At 36.9% G+C, this 9,910-nt stretch overlaps 1 long non-coding RNA gene across 1 annotated transcript; it reads right to left on the bottom strand.

Annotated features, from left to right (window-relative positions):
* Positions 1 to 6,826: 6,826 nt before the first annotated feature.
* LOC114535942 lies at positions 6,827 to 9,910 on the bottom strand. The gene is made up of 3 exons (XR_003688379.1): positions 9,828 to 9,910; positions 8,128 to 8,289; positions 6,827 to 6,862 (listed from the first exon to the last, which is right to left on the bottom strand). It is a non-coding gene; the product is annotated as an uncharacterized LOC114535942 (long non-coding RNA).

Raw genomic sequence — 9,910 nt, 5'->3', positions numbered from 1 at the left:
AGTCAATCGTCGACTACACTGGGAACTGGAACGCGATCTCTTTGTCAATTGTTGACTATAAAATCTTGATAAACACGGCAACTATTGATATGAATAAACATGGATTGCCCGTTGCAGTTGATCAGAATCCAAATCTATATACTTTCGCCGCCTTCTTGGTGCACCAGATTCGGCGTTAGGTTAGGTGGTAATGGCGAACGTACAAAGGTGATCCTACACCATGACGTCCTTATTAGACATGACGTTTCACACATGCATATATAGCCAATCAGGGGCTGTGAATTCAAGTGCCGTTTGTAACTTTAGCCGCGTTTACACTCCTGGGCCTAGACCTGGCCTGGACTAGGTATTGCACAAGTCTAGGTAATATGCACTGCGTTCACACTGTCTTCCTTGTTGATGATATGGGATAGCCAAAAAGACCCAAAACACGCCAAGTGGTAATGCTATATGTATCCAGTACAAATCATACTATATATTAATTAAGTTCAAAACTTGTCAGGACTCGGTAAAGCCTGTTCACATTGCCAAAATCTTGCCCCAGGTCAGGTCCTGGCCACCTTCTGCTGTTGGCCTGGATTTTGTGGCCTGGACCTGATCTGGGTCGGATAAAAAACGTTCACATCTAGACCTAGGCCTGGTCCAGGCCAGGTCAAAGCACGTAGGGTAAACGCGGCTTTAGATGGTCCTGACCAAAATTTAATCGTATTTTTTATTTTTTGGAAACGAAAAAATTGTCACACTCTTAACAACATGCCTCTGCAATTTAGAACACCGAAAAATATAGCTACAACAATGGAATTCGTGTTGGGTTTTTCATTCTCTGGGTAAAGTAATGTCTTTTCCCAGAGCCATCCAGGTATGAAAACAACCTCCGTCGCAGGGCACTTTCCAGAAAAGACCCTGGAACAAGTTACTCCCAAAGGCTCGTTGTTGAAAGGTGTTTAGCCGGTTAAACGACGATCTATTTATTGAACAATTTGCTGAAATAGTTCGATATAAATAATGGAGGACATATTTCTAAAGATGTAGGTTCAGTTATTCTGTTCAGTCTTCCAAAAAATTTTCAATCGCTGCCATTTTTTCGGCTGAGCGAAAAAAGAGGATTTATAAGAAAATGTAGGCCCGTTAAAAAAACTGAGCATAACGGCATATATTGCATTGTGTTTAAAAACAAAAAGCGCATTTTTACTTTTAAAATAGTACTTGAACTGTAACTAGCCGTGCTTATGGACATACGCCAATGTGTTTAGAAGTCTATAAAGAGTTAATAGTCCCTCGGTCGAAGTTAAAATTGATTTTCAGCGACATAGGCTGCAAAACAGGCCTTACTTGTCAAACGCAGAAAAGGGGGCACTCTTGATCAATTGAAAAATTTGGGGGGCACGTGCCTTCTGTGCTGTGCTACGCCCCTGGTTCTATTCTAACGAAAAGGCTGTTCTATTCTTTTTGCTTACGTCCTCTTCACTGAAGCGTGTATTGTTCATGCACAGTCCTCTTCTGCAACTTCGAACGAATTGCTGCAAATTCTACTGTAAAGCAATAAACGGCGTTGTCGGCAGCAGCTTGAATCGCGTTCCTATGCCGTATATTCTGAGGGGGAGCACTCTTACAAGAAATTTTTAAATTTGGGATACAGGAGATGCTATTCCCTTCGTTTTGTGGGTCGAGATTTTCAGTTTACAACAGTAGAAAATACATGTATGATATATTTGCATTATCTGAATTATGAAAACACAAGAATTGTTATTTCTTTTTCACGTAAAGAGGAGCGTACACCAACAACAGTGTAATTCTATTCCTGTACTATTTTACATACCCCATGACATTAACACTTGTAGCGAAATACTCACATATTGATGTTCATGCCTGTGCATGATCAATTTTTTTTTTAATCGATTGTCTTTACAGTATGAATATACGAATTTGTGCCTCCCCCCAACTATTGTGCTTCCTACTCCACTGTACTGAATGATATTGTAAATATTTTTTCCTTTTATCTTAAAAACGGACCCTCTCCTTCCCAGCCCCCTATGAAGGAACAAAATTTTGTTTGACACGACCAAAATGCGACGTAAAACCTAGGCTATTGGTCAGTGTTCCACTGACCAGCGATAGTTTTTAGGCAAAGAGACCTTTTACTTTCGTTTCAGAGCTGTCAACTCGCCCATCTGGAACAAATTGCTGAAATACAAACGAATACATACGCTTCGCGCAAGATATTTTTTGATGATGCGGCTTAATTTACCACTGGGCCAAAAATTTCATTCGTTCAAAAAATTCACCGTTTATAAGCCAACCTTTGTTGGATAGAACTTTAGTAAAATCATCCGCCGAGCACGAAAACAGTATTAAATTATTTGTGATAATTTTTGAAAATAAATTATTTTTGAATGAATGAATTATTTTTTCTTGCGACCCCTGTGTCAAACTGTTGTTCTACGATATCCTCGCATAGGGATAATTACATACATAAGATAGTATGACGTAACCGCATTGACCGGGGCTGCTATGGTATGACTGAACTATGATGCGCTGCACATGACCAAGTTGTTACCAATAATTTTACAACCTGTCATATATTCATGTTGAAGGTTGGGGCTGGAATTGGAGTTATGAGAAGCATGAAGCTTTTTGTACCTCTGGAAACACTCAAGCTGGTATACAGGGTGAGTAAAAAAAACCTGACACCTTTGAAAATCAAATTATAGCGGCTGTAATGTAACAGAAGTTGTTTAAAATATCTCATGGGTATACGAAGCATGTCACATTAATTAACCTAAAACATTAAGCTTGTTCCCTTTGGGAGTTAAAATGTATTCCAAGTTGCGTAAATAAAAAAGAACAGTTTTATCAAATCGTTTTTGTTGGTTGTACAGGGTGTATAAAAAAACCCGCAATATTAAGTGTAATATTCTAAAATTCATATTGTTCATAAGCTCAATAGATTTTATGCCCCTGGGATTTTAAAATGGCTTCTAATCGTACAGTTCAACTGCTAATGGTCAAATCAGCTAAACTTATAATGGTGCAGCTAACAACCGAACAACGAGTTTTTATTGTCGTGCATGATAACTTGAATGCTAACTGTCGACCTTGTAAAATAAATTGTAAATAAAATTTTACTCGTTAAATACTTTCAATTTAGCTCGTTGGTTTACGCACCCGACTTTGTTTACCGACGATTGTGCCGCTAGAATATGATTACAAGCTTTCTCGCATTCTAGGGGCCAAACGTCTTTTTGTGTTGTAGAACAAAGAGGATATTCATGAATATTAAGTGTTGCGTTTTTTTTGATACACCCTGTACATGGGAATTGTCATATTCCAGCCATAGGTTTGCGGCTAATTTGAATTTCAAAGGCGTCAGTTTTTTTGACTCACCCTTTACAGGGTGTCTCAAAAAAACGCAACCACTTAAATATGCAAGAATACTACCGTAGTACATATAGAATTAAAGTAATTCCGAAAAATGAAAGCATAATACAAATTTTATTCTGTATATTTCGAATCAAGATCGATTCATCTTCAGCAGAATGGTTTACAAGATTTGCGTAACTATCTTGTAAACCATTCTGCTGAAAATGAATCGATCTTGATTCGAAATATACAGAATAAAATTTGTATTATGCTTTCATTTTTCGGAATTACTTTAGTTCGGTTCGAGTTAACCCGAGTTGGTGTCAGATTACGTTCATTATATAAGTAATACAATAAGATATAAAATCCAATCGAATCATTCCTCAAGGGATACCAGGCCTCCCAATATGAATGGTCAGCGAGAGTGGACGACGTTTTAAAATTAAAAAGATCGAAAGAATACAAAAGGAACTAAAAAAGTTAGATCAATAACGACCGTAGCACCACACAAAATCTTTTAAAATTTATAAGCATTTATATAAATCATATACATTGTCATTGATTAACTTGTTGTTATTTTGATAGTTTCCAGTTGTCAAAATTCTATCTTCTCACATTTTAAAGTTTGCTGATCTGTGACAGTGGCGTAGCCAGAACGATAATTGGGGGGGGGCCAATATTCATATATTCGTGATACGCAGGTTTAATTTCTTTTCAAATCAATTGTCTTTTACAGTCTGTTAACACGAATATATGAATATGCCCCCCCCCCAATTATCGATACTGGCTACGCCACTGATCTGTGATTCGAAACCAAAATTCGAGTTAACCGAATATATTTGACCAAGGGGAAACAAAATTTGTTTGAATTAGCGAGGAGTTCGAGTTAAGCGAGTTCGAGTTAAGCGGAGTAAATTACAATAATAATATAAAACAATAATAAATAAAAAACACTATCAAATTCAAGGGGAATTGGATTTAGTTCGAGTTAGCGAGGAGTTCGAGTTAAGCGAGTTGGAGTTAGCGGGGGACTACTGTAATATTGTTCGAGTTTGCACCATAGTTCAGCTAAAATGACTTTTAGCATTTTAAATGAAGGATTAAGAGCCATTTTCAATTCCCAGAGGTGCTTATCTACAGTATTACGCTTTAGAGCTGTATTAACGTTCTTGCATATCTAAGTGGTTGCGTTTTTTTTGAGGCACCCTGTACAGGGTGTATAAAAAAAAACGCAACCACTTAATATTCATGAATATCCTCTTTGTTCTACAACACAAAAGACGTTTGGCCCCTGGAATGCGAGAAAGCTTGTAATCATATTCTAGCGGCACAATCGTCGGTAAACAAAGTCGGGTGGGTAAACCAACGAGCTGAATTGAAAGTATCTAACGAGTAAAATTTTATTTACAATTTATTTTACAAGGTCGACAGTTAGCATTCAAGTTATCATGCACGACAATAAAAACTCGTTGTTCGGTTGTTAGCTGCACCATTATTAGTTTAGCTGATTTGACTATTAGCAGTTGAACTGTACGATTAGAAGCCATTTTAAAATCCCAGGGGCATAAAATCTATTGAGCTTATGAACAATATGAATTTTAGAATATTAAGTGGTTGCGTTTTTTTTTATACACCCTGTATAATGCTCTGGTGCAACCGTATTTTGATTACTGTGGCCCCCTTTGGGACATTTGTGGAAGTGGCCTCAGCGATAAGCTACAGAGACTACAAAATCGCGCTGCGAAAGTTATAACAGGGCCTACTTTTGATATTTGATTTAATGATGTGCTGAATTATATTTGTTAGGTTGGGAGTCTCTAGACGTGAGAGGTAATAATATTAAATCGATTTACATGTATAAAATAAATCATACTGCTCTAAATCTAAAACATTTCGGCGATGCAATGAGGGCGATTCCCCCTATGATCTTCGAAATTGTGAAACGAATTTAATATTACCAAAACCTAAGAAAGAATTTCTGAAAAGAACTTTCAAATACAATGGAGCTTCCATTGGAATAATCCACCTTTTGAAGAAAAAACTGCCGATTCTATTCAATCATTTAAGCGGATAATAAAATCTATTTTGAGGTGAAGCTGACCTGTTCTCATTCTCATATCGTTCTTTATCTATTGCCTGTTCAAGTAAATTAGCTCGTAGGTACACGACGTAAGTATTTAATACATACAGTGGAGTATTTAATTTCAAAAAGAAAGAATGGTTAACGTGAATATATGAATATTTGCACCCCCCGCCTCCCCCATGGACACAACCAGCCCCTTATACAGACTAACTATATAGTTTTATATGACAATTTTTTATGACAAGTTTTAATTGGCAATTGCTGTGTGTATGCACGTATGTACAACAAATTTTCTAAGACAAATTCTTTCTTTGACAGTTTTATTTGCTCGTGTGAACGTGCCAACAAGTTTACTTTGACAATTTAGTTTGCAACCAGCGATGTAATCGTACAGTGGAAAACGTATAAGCGCCCTAACAGGCGCCATTTTTATAATTTCATTTCTGAATAATGTAATAACGTGAGGATTGTACTGTCATAATAACGTAATTCAGTCTTTTTCTTGTTTCTATCTCTATATGATTCCGAATTAATATTCTGTAAACTCTCTCTAAACTTGACCTGAGCAGTGCAGTGTTTTTATCGCCAAATCAGTGAGGGTAGAGCGCTAATGCTAGCTGCCACTGCAAAATACAATAGTCCGCTGGTCAAACTCATACAAGTGCTCACATTACTTTGACAAGTTTCTTTGTTTGCTCATACGCACGAGCGAAATTTGTACTTTGACAATTTTTTCTATGACAAGTACACTTGTTCAAAATCAAGAATACTTAATTTTGAACAAGTGTACTTTTCATTGAAAAAATTGTCAAAGTTAGGGCGTACAGACAAACAATTAAAACTTGTCACATAAAAACTTGTGATAGAAAACTTGCTCGTCTGTAAGAAGCTTTAGACATAATTGACAAAAAATATAAAATTGTCATATCATATAACTTGGGAAAGTGAAAGGTCTGAGGGAAAACACGGCACTCCGGGATGCTGCAAACTTGCAAAGAATATAAGCACACTGAAATATGTACTCATTACTTAATGTTATTAAGTATATAATGAATAACCATGAACATACGGGTATCATGAATTTTATTGTGTAAATAATTATTTATATAAATATATTTATATAAAGTGTGAAAACTGAAAAAAACTATTACTAAGATACATAATTTCTACTAAGATACACTGCAGTGGTCATAGAATTCCTATAAGAGCAAAAAAGTTAATAGCTAGAGAAGCATATAATTTTATTGGTTTTTACTGATTTGAATTAAACTACATAAAGTACAGCGTTGAGATATCATATCACTTTCAGCATTGAGATATATCACTATTCGGTGTACTGGAACGTTCCTGCGCCTTGACCAAATCCATAGCCACAGATTTTTAATTCCCGGCAGTAGTGTCGTTTACAGTACAGTACACCTGAATGAAAGTACACACATGGTAAGAGCGGTTTTAAAACCATTAGGCGGAATTTTACGCGGGAAGTGGAATTTTTTTTCATCATTGTTAAAATAGTTTTCATAAAGGCGGTTTTGCACTGCAGGCGGAATTTTCAATTTCGCGCGTGGAACGAAATTTTCATTGACTCAGGTGAACTAATGATTTTGATGGTAATTTTTTACTCTGAGTTACCAACCAGCCAAGCTGAAAAATTTGCTTCACGGGAACGGTGGGAAACGAACCCGCGACATTTTGTTTGGTGGTAGATAGCATAAAGTAGTAGCTACTACCACAATATTAAGTCACATGAGTCATACACACAGCACTATTAATTTAGTTGGAAGAATATTGGATGGACCTATAAAGAAAGTGGTTGGAGTTCGCTTCCCACCGCTTAAACTCCGGACTTTTTTTAGCCCGGTTGGTTACTGAGAGTGGCACTGCCAATATATATTCACTTAGCCTAGGTATAAACCTGGGTGATACTGATAAATTCATCCTAGGTTAGTATAGGACCAAAATATCACATGCTTCAACCGGCCTGACCTAGCATCTCAGCAGCGAGTCCCACCCTAGCTTTTCAAGCCAATTTTTTAGCTTTCCCGGTTGGTTACTCAGGGTCAGCACCATTACGATAATAAGTTTATAACTTGTTATATCTCGTTTGTTTTCTAGAAAAGTAAGAGACCACGCAAGCGCCAAAGGCAAGGGTATGCATTGGAAAATATCCTGAAATACTTGAAACAATCCTACAATCTTATGTCAATATTACAAATATTATACTGAATATACTCTTGTGTTCTTAAGCGAATTTTATATGCTTCATGTTAGACAAACTGTAAATATTCTAGATTAATAACTACTCGCGCCAACCGGGACCTCACGCGCACAGCACTGCATGTAGTTTTAGTTTTTTAGAGTCGCATGCATTAGCACTTTAATATATAGGCTCATTCGTTGATGAAATACAGATGTCAAAATGAGTAACTGAAAAGTGAGGATTCCGAACAAGTGCATGTGCATGCGTCAGATTGTCGAAACCAAAATAGCGACAGTAAAAAAGTTTAGATTAGTTATTTCTTAGTACCATGCAGGACCTGCAGCTAAAAATAAAGAAGTTACGATGTCCATGCATGCATTACTCGCATTACTGGTCCACAAATGGACGGCGGACCACTCGAGAGTACTAGTTTCTTCTAATTCCATAGCTATACATCCTGCTACGTAATAGATAAAAAAGTTACCGTCGTGTTCGTGGAAGTTCATGCTGTCTAGCGCTTTCTTGCATTCGCAGCATTTCAGGCACTTTTTGTGGTACACATCACCCTTCTTTCCAAACATTGCGGCCTTTTCCGCGGAGTAAACAACACTATCGCAACACGGACACACTTCAGACATTGTTTTACCTAAACAAAAATCCGGTTAAATAAAATATTGGACAGCAGGCAATGTCAAAATCACGGGTTCGGTGATTTTCCTTTGGGACCTAACATGGCTTCTTTGTTAGCATCCATGCACTAGGCTTGATGCAGAAGTTTTAAATATGTTTATTGTTACTCCGCCGGCACATCATATTAAAGACACTACATTGTCGACATCCCAAATGTATGTATTTGTTTACAAGCGTTTTGAAGAAACCGTTCTGCAATATATTTCAGAAGCTATATTGAACTCCTTTAGGTTTTGGTCTCGTTTAGCCTTTGGCTTTGAAACAGAACATCTCAGAAACCTATCGGGCAAACATGCCTCATTTAATTTACATTTATAGTTGCTTGTATGCATTCATGAAAAATTAAAATAATTTTGCACGCCGGCAAGCGGTCGCGTACGCCTCGTGTTTCGCGGTTAATATTTTGAATGCTATTAAAAAGCCGAACATCAGGGACATGTTTGTAGTTTGACCTATCGTTTTTTTTATAAGAAAAATCGTTCCGGTGGTTTTTAAGTGATTGTTTAAACGCGGATGTATTTTTTTATGACTACCATCTATTGTCCGTGTTTCAGTTGGTAATTTTTTAATCATAGGAAAATTCAAAACGAATCTGAAGTAATTTTATGAGATATTTTTCTAAATCTGTGGTTCTCCGTTCTCAAAATGTTTTAACGCATAGTGCGTCGGACAGCATTCTATAGAAGTAATTTATGGTGGCAATTACCACAAATCAGTTTATCCGGAATAAACCGCTCAATATTTTGGAGAAGATGCGAATGTGTGAATGTGGTTCGCATCTCACTTTCGCAGCCATGTGGGGTATAGGGTTCACTTTCGCATGCTGTATGTATGTATGGAGGCGTGTGCATAATGAAACCGAAACGACATTAGTAGACAAGCAACAGAGCCACCTGCTTCATCGTGGCAAGTCAGTTTGAAACAATGTGCAGAAAAAACAACTGATTGGCTTTCGATAAAATTTGGTGTGTTGAAATCTTTTGACTGCTAATTTAGACACATTCTGCGAACGCACAGATAAATATCACACATGTTCGTATGAAAACATATGAAATATGGTCCCTTGGTTAATATGTGCTGGAAAATAATACGATACAAATCTCTTCGGTGACTCTGCCAGACAAATGTTTCATCAGTAAATATTTTCACATCAAAATTTTCCCGGATTTTCTTCACAGATAGAACGAACCTATACATGCATGTATGCAGGCATGATAAATTTTCCGCTAACAGCCACTATAATCAGTTGCGTCAGAGTGAGCTTGCTTTAATACGTATGTTTGTGACAAAATCAAACGGACAGAAAGCGAAAAACATAAAACAGATGGTTCAATGAGCTATCAACAAAATGTTTATTGCCTTATTAGAACAGATTATGGGTATGCCATCTGTTCTGTTGAGTGACATGTTCTGTATCAGATATGCTATAACTAATCTTAGATTATCTCTAAAGGTATATCACGGAACGTATTATTATATTGTAATTCTACTTACCAGTGTATATTAGGAAAACAACACTTGCAAATTTTATAAGCGGCTTTGCTGCAACAGAAAGCTTGTGTTAATGCCTGACGACT

This window comes from Dendronephthya gigantea, unplaced genomic scaffold, assembly GCF_004324835.1.
Source record: "Dendronephthya gigantea isolate DGI-Jeju-01 unplaced genomic scaffold, DenGig_1.0 000128F, whole genome shotgun sequence".
NCBI lineage: Eukaryota > Metazoa > Cnidaria > Anthozoa > Malacalcyonacea > Nephtheidae > Dendronephthya > Dendronephthya gigantea.
The sequence above is the reverse complement of the archived record's forward strand: the minus strand, read 5'-3'. Positions and strand labels throughout refer to the sequence as shown.